The sequence below is a fragment of the Adiantum capillus-veneris genome, chromosome 10 (genome assembly GCF_014529385.1).
Source record: "Adiantum capillus-veneris isolate H3 chromosome 10, ASM1452938v2, whole genome shotgun sequence".
Classification (NCBI taxonomy): Eukaryota; Viridiplantae; Streptophyta; class Polypodiopsida; order Polypodiales; family Pteridaceae; genus Adiantum; species Adiantum capillus-veneris.
In genome coordinates, this window is record NC_140940.1 from 9,099,822 (window position 1) to 9,110,810 (window position 10,989).

Here is a 10,989-nt window from a genome sequence, read left to right on the forward strand (position 1 = left end):
TTTTTGAGAGAGAGAGAGAGAGAGAGAGAGAGAGAGAGAGAGAGAGAGAGAGAGAGAGAGTACAAACATAAACAAAAACGCACACACACATACATAAACAAAGAATGCACACACACATTGAGAGAGGAAAAGAGAGAGAGCATGCATAAACAAAAAACGCACACATTGAGAGAGGAAAAGAGAGAGAGAACATGCATAAACAAAAAAACGTACACATTGAGAGAGGAAAAGAGAGAGAAAACATGCATAAACAAAAAAACGCACACATTGAGAGAGAAAGAGAGAGAAACTAATTTAACGTCGTAGGAAACTAATTAAAATTAAAAGAGCTAAAGATCTAGCTGACGAGGAGTTGAACTCAAGACCTATTATTCAAGAGAGAAATGGCATAACCAATCTATCATACTTGGCATGGGTGATAGAAAGGTTATACCATTTATCTCTTTTTATTGGCACACACATCCACACACGCGCACACACACAAGAAGAAGAGAGTTATAACGTCGTAGGAAACTATCCTAAAAGACGTTAAAGATTAGGTTAGATGTAGACTTACGTTAAATTAGATTTAGGTTTGTTTAAGTTAAATTAGATTAGATTTAGGTTTATTTTTAATTAGATTTACGTTTATTTACGCTAGATTTAGATTTACGTTATATTAGATTAGATTTAGGTCTCCATAGACTACGATGCCTGCATGAAGCGGGTGAAGAAAGCCCTCAATGGAATATAGGGTATTGCTGCCTTCACTCATGGTGGGCTCCGTCGATCCAAAAGTACTGGTGAAATGTCTTCAGAAGATAGGGAAGAAGGTGGATCTTCAGGGCGGCAAGAGCAAGAACGGTCTAAAGGGCCAATTGCTGTCGTCAGATGTGGATGGAGATGAGGCAGCGTCACCACCGGAAGTTAACTCTCACATCTTTAGTGATGAGAATGCCAACTCTTGCCGAGTTATGTGAAAAATTATGTGTTAAATCAGTTTTAAGGTTGTTATAATCCCTGTTAGTTTAGTTCTTTGTTTTTAATATAACATAATTTACGTTAGATTTAGATTTATGTTATATTAGATTAGACTTAGGTTTATTTAGGTTTACCCACACACACACACACACACACACACACACAAGAAGAAGAGAGTTTTAACGTCGTAGGAAACTATCCCAAAAGACGTTAAAGATTAGGTTAGATGTAGACTTACGTTAAATTAGATTTAGGTTTATTTTTAGTTAGATTTACGTTTATTTAGATTTACGCTTATTTACGTTAGATCGAGTCCACGCAAGAATTACTTATGGTTTAGGGTTTAGAGTTAGACGAACAGTGAAAAGATCTACTGTGAAAAGATGTGAAGATGTTGTGAAGTGCTACGGGTAGAGAAGAGGCAAAGGGGTTTTGTCCACTACATGCAGTATCATGTAGACGTGGGTCTGTATTTTTCTTGTACCCACAAATATAGGTATTGACCAATAAAGACGAGATTATGACCCGGTAGTTCTGATCTCCGTGCACCTCTAGACCGAGGTGTGCGGGGATTGGACATGACTAGAGAATGTGAGGTAAAGAGAGAGAGAGAGAGAGAGAGAGAGAGAGAGAGAGAGAGAGAGAGAGAGAGAGAGAGAGAGATATAAGACGAAGAATGCCAATAGAATATTAAATTTGTTGTCCAGGTTATAAGATTTTTATCCTCATTATGAGTAGTGACGAGGATGTGGGACCGTCCAACCGAAACACCTATCTCTCAACGAGGGTCTTATGTCCTTGTAATCAATGCCAGCATGCTGTGCGACGGACAAGACGTGTTTCTTTGCAGCACGTTCGCGAATTTGGCGAGTTCGATCCATCTATTATAGATCGAGTTGTTGCCAATTATAACTCGTCGGACTCTGACGCTGGCCAAAAAGCAGCAATCTTGCAACCCAATAGACGTGTTCGCAGGTGCTTTGGTCAAGCAGCATATGTGAGGCCACAAGATGTAGCCTCCTTACAGCTCGGGGGATGATCATGCAGAGCACATTCCCAACGAGGCAATGTTTGAGCCCGAGATTGATGAAATGATCGAGACGATCATGGATTCAGAAAGGCTTATCTATGATGATATGAAAAGTGAAGCCGATACGCCATTGTATAATGGAGCACGTATGTCTAGATTGAAAGCACTCCTGGTTCTTCTCAACATGCAGGCAAAGTTTGGATGGAGTGACACTAGCGTCACAGCGCTTTTCAGGTGATCTATTACAATTAGTTTACTTTAATAAAACTCTAAATGTATAATGATCTGATAGATTTTTACACGACTGTATCGTATTTTTATGTTGTGTAGATTGCTTAAAGAGCACATACTACCAGCTGACAATGTGATGCCAGATTCCCGAGATGAAGCAAGAAAGATTTTGCGAAACTTGGGGATGGATTACAATTCTATCCACGCTTGTCCTAATGACTGCATTCTTTTCAGAGGGGAATACATAGACATGGAGAAGTGTCCGAAATGTGATTCCGAAAGATATCGAGTAGATCTCCACGAGACAAAAATTCCACAAAAGGTTTTGCGACATTTTCCTCTACTTCCTCGCATCAAGCATTTCTTCGAATGTAAGTCCATGGCCGCCCTAGCATCATGGCATGAGGAGAATAAATCTTCGGATGGTGTGCTACGAATTCCTGCAGATTGCCCAGCCTGGAAACATATAGATGGAACATGGTCGGATTTTGCCAAGGAAGCTCGAAATTTGCGCTTAGGCCTGGCTATGGATGGCGTAAATCCATTTGGTCAAAGATCAACATCTTACAGTGTATGGCCCGTTGTCATCGTCAACTACAACATTCCCCCGTGGTTGACTACGAAGAAGGGGCACCTATGGCTAAGCTTGATTGTGCCAGGGCGATATAAAGTGGGGAATATGGATGTGTATCTTCGTCCACTATTGGAAGAGCTACAACAATTGTGGATTGGCATAGAGGTGGTGGATATGAGCCGACACACAGGACGACGGAATGATTTGATTAGAGGCATTCTAATGTCGACCATGCATGACTATCCCGGGCTAACAGAATGCTCAGGTGATCTATTGACACTCCTCACTCAGACACTGTAAATCTTGTTTTTTCCCATAGTTGATCTATTATCATGTGTATACATGCAAGGCTTCAAACAAGCGGATACAGAGCATGTGTCACATGTGGACCTAGACTGAATGCACGTAGGGCGCCCTCACTGAAGAAGAAAATCTACGAAGGTCATCAAGCGTATCTTCCAGAGAATCATGTGTTACGCGACGGCTTTTTGGAAAGAGAGCCACCAAGGATGTCTCCACAAGCATGGTTAGAGCAGAAGGAGATGTGCGATGACGGATTGCCTCCAGGGATGAAGAGACTATCTCTATGGTACGAGTTACCATACTGGCCCCGACTCATGATCAATCACTTGCTCGATCCAATGCACATATTCAAGAATGTGGGTAATCTACTATGGGACCATCTGACCGGTAAGAAAGATACTTTGGGAGCCAGAGTTGACCTTAGAAATGTGGATCGTATGGAGCAATATTGGCCACAAACAGCGTCTGATGGATCGATAAAACTCCCTAAAGCACCATGGATTTTCACAGGAGCCCAAGAACGCAAAGTAAAAGAGACCATTCAATCTTTGCGGACCCCCACTGGCGTAATGCACTCGCTCCTAACGTGTTTTACTAAAGAAAGAAAGCTTACCGATTTGAAGTCACACGATTGGCATAAAATGTGTCAGGTACGTTCATAGTGGACTTCAATATCATTGCATAAAATGTGGACTTTAATATCATTGCTGCACATACTTTACAGTTTATTTTACCGGTTGCCATTGAGGGATGTTTGTCTCTCGACATCCGTAACACAATCTACAAACTTGCAAAGCTGGTGCAATGGATCTCACAAAAGGAGATCAACGTAGACTCCATACCATTCGCCAAACTAAATGCTGCGGAGCTTGTGTGCATGTTTTAGAAACATTTTCCTACTACCATGCTAACCATTCATGTGCATCTTCTTGTTCACATAGTTGATGAGGTGGAAATAGCTGGCACAGTTCATTCCAGATGGATGTTCTTCTTAGAACGTTTCATGAAAACGCTTAAGGGATATGTGCGTCAAAAGGCACATCCGGAGGGTAGCATGGTAGAAGGTTGGTTGGTATTAGAGTCCCTAGTGTACATTGGAGAGTGGCTAGACGGATTTGATAAAGCCCGGGACACGCTATGGCGAACCATAGATGATGAGCGCATATCTGGGATTGTCATGTGCAATCTCGGTGTTGAGAAGAAGATGACGGAAGATCTAGAGGCTAAAATCAACCGATTTTGCATGCTTCACAATCAAGTGATGCAAAAGTGGATTTCACAATATGAGGATGCAAAGCAAGAGCGACAAAGGGCACGAATCGAGTGGAGACGGGGAAGACGACCACCAATGCACTATCCGACGGGTCTGGAGAGCCTACCAACCTTCATGAGCTTAAGATGGTTGCAGAACCAATTGAAAAGCGCACAGCAATGCGGTGACGAAGTGACTGAGGAAGAGTGGGAGTACTCTCGGGGTTGCGCGACCAAGGTAAGTTTGCAATGTACGACATGCTAGTGACTTTATTTCTAAACGTTTGAACGGCCACTCATAATCTTTGTTCGTTGTAGTATAAGTCATACACAACAGCATGGTGTAAAGGTCAACATTTTAGGGTGGAACGGATCGACAAAAAGCGTTTTACTCAAGATTGTGGAATCATGGCAAAATTTGAACAGTCTAGTCGACGACGTTCCTTTGATGCAGATCCTGTGGTGGCGGAACTCACTTACTTCGGCACGCTCTAAGAGATTTTGAGGATCGATTACAGAGGATTTTTTGTCGACTTGTTCGACGTGCAATGGTTCAAGATAATCATGGAGGGTCGCAACGCTACTGTGCGTAGAGGAGAGTCTGGTTTTCTTGAGGTGGATTCTACTAAGAAATGGACTGACCTAAGAGGCACTTTCGTACTACCAGAGCATTGTGAACAAGTAAGTATGTAAATAGTTAACATCCCCCTTTTACAAGTTATGTGCTTGAAAGCTCTCATGTAAGTTATGTGGCTCTGGCAGGTAATATTTCATCCTACAAAGTCTATATCAAACTGGTGGTACGTCATAGAGGTAGCCCCTCGTAGTGCAAGGACGTATGAAGGCTACCATGTGCCAATCACAACGGCATCAATGGAGGAGATCAGAGAAGATGCTCAATCAGAAGCCGCTGCGGTGGTGCCAGACGAGCATCAAGATGCTACTACTCTATATGGGGTGCATGCAGAGAAGCTACAAAATGAAACAGAGGATATGTGTTTAAACGGAGAGCTCTATATAGATATAGGAAGTTATGCTGAGTTATGCGAGGATGAGAGAGAGATCTCTTAAAGCCACAAATATTGTATTTGAACAATTTTGCTCCGTGTTGTAAAAGCTCTGGCTCTCTAAGTACCTTCCATGGTGTATAACGCTCTTTTCTACTCGCGCTCACATCTTTTGATTGAAAATTCTGAGTTTTCGACTTGCCTCTTCTATCACTCAATTCATTGCGTCATTGTATTTATATGCGTCATTACGTCATTGTATTTAATGGTCTTTGCGTCATTGTCTACTCTATTCATTCAATATTAAGTTTAAATATTCGTGTGTTTAATGCAGGTATGGATGATGAGGAGTTTCTTTCTTCTTTGTCACCGCAGCAGAGACAGTGGTACGTGGAGCGTCATTGCTTTGGCGCATTATCGCGCGTTCCTACTCCATCCGCATCTCCCTCTATTTCGGAGCATTCGGCGCGCTCCGAAGCTTCGACGTCGACGAGACGAGCTTCACACTCGTCTAGACACCAGCGCTCTAGTGGTGGCGGTGGCGGTTGTTGTGGGGATTCCGCCACCGATGCCTCCACACCGCCTCGTGTTCGACGAGGCTCTTTACCCTCCCCTTCTTTGCCCGCCCCCACACCAGCCACAGCATCGCCATCTACGCCAGGTTTTGCACGGCTGACTGTTCCTAGCAGCTACACACCTCTACCTACTCCGCTAGGAGCCACCCCACTCGACACTCCTCGCTTCGGGGCCCAGACGCCGGTGGAGACACCTGACGTCCGTACCCCCATCGACATGCCGCTAGAGACCCTTGCCGGGACACCCAGGTTCACACGTCACTGGCCAGAGGGCTTGCCTTACTCCGTCGACTTCAGCGGCGGCATCATCATGGATAATGACGGCAAGAAGGTGATCTCGCGCATGCGTGGTCTTTGCTCTCAGCTGTTTAGACACTACATACTAAACAAATGGAGTGAAGTTCCAAGTGATTTAAAAAACAGAGTCATCAGCATACTTCATGATGAGTTTCCCGTTCCAACATGGGATCAGCGCTTCAATGAAGACCTGATGAAGATTCAAATGCGCGAATACTGTAAACACAAGCGTTCTGAAGTGCAAAAAGCAATCAAGCATGGGTGGAACAGGCCAGATTGGCTGGCCAAAGAAGATTGGAAGAATGCGAAGAAAGCAGCGCGCGAGAATCCCGACAAGTGGAAGCAACAAAAGGATGCAGCCAGAGCGCGAGTAGAGGCAGGGAGCTCGCACCACTTGGGGAGCGGTGGATGGGCATCATTTGAGGCCAATTTTGTAAGTGTTTTCGCATTGCTCTTTATGTTCGATAGTTTAGGGTTTATGAGTTTTTTAATTCTAACATAATGAATTCTTTGTATGTTTTGACAGTGGTCGATGACAGGACGTGATCCCACACCGTACGAGCGCGAGTACGCAGGCAGGAAGGGCTTAAACGCCCTGATGGACATTCTCAGTTCTCGCGGCGGCATGGTTAGTATTAGGGTTTACTCTTTTCTATTTTTTGTATTGTTTTATAAATGTCGTTATATGTTTATACTTACTGAAAGCTGTCTTATTGTCTTTTTTTGCAGAATCCGACAGATATGCCGCTTGGACGCGATCAGACGTCTGACTAGACGATGTCAGTTTAGCCGTAGCTAGATAGCATTAGTTTAGGGTTTCTCATAGCTTATGTATCATGAGACGGATTTTATACGTGTTTTTGAACCATGTATATTATTACATTTGTCACCGCAATTCATTTTGCCAATCAATTCTTTATGCCTATGATGTTGTACAATTGTCATTATTACATTTGCCAATCAATTCATTTTGCCTATGATGTGTACAATTGTCAATTTTACGCTTGTCAATTTTGCAAACAATGCGTCTTGTGGGTGACTATTTTGGGTCTATTATCTACCCTTTCACTTTTTTTAAAAAGTGAATCAAGTACAATATGGTTGATGGGTGGCAGGGCATTCAATGCCCTATCACCAAAAAAAAATTCTCTCGGACGTCGCTATAACCGTCGCTATTTATGGCTCTGTAGCGTCGCTATAGACTTCTGTGTAAACATCGCTATAACCGTCTCTATGACCGTCGCTATAAGCGTCTTTATATAGAGACGGTTATAGCGACGCATATAGCGACGGTCATAGCGACGCTCTCGTAGCGACGCTATTAGCGACGGTTTTAGCAACGCCGAGGGTTATAAAAACCCAGTGTATTTCCGTCGCTAACAGCGTCACAAGAGCACACAACCTCTTGTAGTGTTTAAGTTAGAGTTTAGGTTTAGATTTAATGTTAGAGATTTGGGTTTAGGTTTAGGATTTAACTCTATATTTAAGGTTTAGAGTATAGTTATGGATGATTAAAGATAGTTAGCGATTAGAGCTTAGGTTTAAATTTAAGATTAGGTTTTGGTAGTTTTTATATTTAAGTTTAGCTTTTGGATTATGGTTTAAATCTAGAATTAGGTTTATGGTTATGTTTGCAATAGTTCACAGTAGTTATGTTCAGAATGGAGACAGGCATGTAATGTGCACAGTAATCCCTCAAACAAGGAGCTATTGTGAAGAGACGTTGAGCAAGAAGAATAATAAAGAAGCTCTTTTCAAAGCACTCGAGATAAGTGGGAGCACTCTTGCACTGCGCACACCACAAAACAATGGCTTCACTTATGGTTGTAGCTCTTTACTTAGTTTACACTAGGGAATGGCTACAGCTGAACAAGAGGCAAAGGGGTTTTGTCGACTACATGCATTGTCATGTAGATGTGGGTGTGTATATTTGTTGTAACCAAAGATATAGGCATTGATCAATAAAGACAAGATTATAACCCGATGGTTTTGATCTCGGTGCACCTCTAGATCGAGGTGTGTGGGGATCGGACATGGCTAGAGAATTTGAGGTAGTTTACAGTGTAATCTACGGTTTCTTGATTACAAGGGATATTGAGAGAGAGAGAGAGAGAGAGAGAGAGAGAGAGAGAAGAGACGGAGGAGAGTAAGAGAAGATCAAATTTATGTTCAAGGTTCAAGGTTTTTACATTCATCATGAGTAGTGACGATGATGTGGGGCCATCCAATCGAAAAGCTTATCTCTCAACAAGGATCTTATGTCCTTGTAATCAATGCAAACACGTTGTGCGATGCACAAGACGTGTTTCTTTGTAGCATGTTTGAAAATTTGGCGACTTTGACCCATCCATTATAGATTGAGTTGTTGCCGATGCAACTACAACTTGTCGAACATTGACACAAGCCAACAGGCAGCAATCTTGCAACCCAATAGATGTGTTTGCAGGCACTTTAGTGAAGCGGCATACGTACGTGAGGCCACAAGATGCAACGTATGACAGCTCGGAGGGTGATCATGCACAACACATTCCCAACGAGGCTATGTTTGAGCCCGAAATTGACAAAATGATCGAGACGATCATGGATTTCAGAAAGGCTTATCTATGATGACATGAAAGTGAGGTCAATATGCCATTGTATGGTGGAGCATGAGTGTCTAGATTGAAGGTGCTCCTAGTTCTTCTCAACATGCAAATAAAGTTTGGATGGAGTGACACTAGCATCACAACACTTTTTAGCTGATTTATTACAATGTGTCTACTTCAATAAAAAACATGTATAATGTATCAAATTACGTACACAATTTTTTTGCATTTTTTCTCTGTGTGGATTGCTCAAAGAGTACATATTTCCAGCTGATAATGTGATGCCAGATTCCAGAGAGGAAGCAAGAAAGATCTTACAAAACTTGGGAATGGATTACAATTTTATTCATGTTTGTCCTAACCACTGCATTCTTTTTAGAGGGGAATACTTAGACATGAAGAAGTGTACGAAATGTGATTCTGAGAGATATCGAATAGATCTCCATGGACAAAAAGTACCGCAGAAGGTGTTGCAACACTTTACTCTACTGTCTCACATTAAGAATTTCTTTGAATGCAAGTCCATGGCCACTCTAGAATCATGGCACGAGGAGAATAGATCTTCAAACGGTGTGCTATGAATCTCTGCAAATTGCACGGCATGGAAGCATATAGACGAGACATGGCCGGATTTTTCCAGGGAAGTTCAAAATTTGCACCTCAGCCTGGCTATGACATAAATCCATTTGGTCAAAGGTTGACATCTTACAGTGCATGGCAAATTGTCATTGTCAACTACGACATTCCTCCATGGTTGACAACCAAGAAGTGGCACCTATTTCTAAGCTTGATTGTGTCGGGGCAATATAAAGTGAAGAATATGGATATGTATCTTTGTCCACTATTAGAAGAGCTACAATAATTTTGGATTGGCATAGAAGTGGTGGATATGAGCCAACACACAGATTGACACAATGCCTTTATCGGAGGCATTCTGATGTGCACCATGCATGACTATCCAGGACTAACAGAATGCTCAGGTGTTATTAAACCTCACACATTAAATTTTTGTTTTTCTCATGTGGATTGATTGTCATGTGTATACATGCAAGACTCCAGACAAGCAGATACAGAGCACGCGTCACATGTGTCCCTAGACTTAATGCACATCGGGCACCCTAACTCAAGAAAAAACTCTTCATCAAGTGCATCTTGCAAATAATCACGAGTTACGTGACAATTGTTTGGGAAGTGAACTGCCAAGGATGTCTGCTCGAGCATGGTTAGAGGAAAAGGAGATATGTGATGATAGTATGACCCAAGGGATGAAGAGATTCTCTCTATGGTACCGATACGAGTTGCCATATTGGCCCAGACTCATGATCAATCACTTGCTCAATCCTATGCACATATTCAAGAATGTGGGTAATGTGTTGTGGGACCATCTCATCCGCAAGAAAGATACTTTGGGAGCCAAAATTGACCTTAGGAATGCGGATCGTATGGAGAAATATTGGCCACAGACAGCACCTGATGGATCGATAAAGCTCCCTAAAGCACCATGGATTTTGACAGGAGGCTAGGAACGCAAAGAATAAGAGATCATTTGATCCATGCGTACGCCCAAGCGTAAGCACTCGCTCCAAATATGTTTCACTAAAGAATGGAACCTTACTGGTTTGAAGTCACACGATCGACTGGCATAAAATGTGCTAGGTATGTTTGAAGTGAAATAGATCATAGTGGGAACTGCGTAGCATATTTGTGTGTGGACTTTAATACAATTTCTAGATTTGTTTTGCAGTTTATTTTACCGGTGATCATTGAGGGTTGTTTGTTCCCTAGTGTCCGGACCACAATCTACAAATTTGCAAAGTTGGTGCAATGGAACTAGAAGGAGATTGATGTAGGTTCCATACCATCTGCCAAGCTAAACGCTGTGGAGGTTCTTTGCTTGTTCAAGAAACCTACTACCATGCTAACCATTCAAGTGCATCTTCTTGTTCACATAGTTGATGAGGTGGAAATAGGATGTACAGTGCATTCCAGATGGATGTTCTTTTAAGAATGTTTCATAAAAATTCTCAAGGCCGGATATGTGTGTCAGACGGCACGTCCGGATGGTAGTAAGGCAGACGGTTGGCTGGTTTTAGAGTCCCTTGTTTACATTGGAAAGTGGCTCTTTTGAGGGAGTTGATCATGCCCGAGATACGCTTTGGCGCACCATAGATGATGA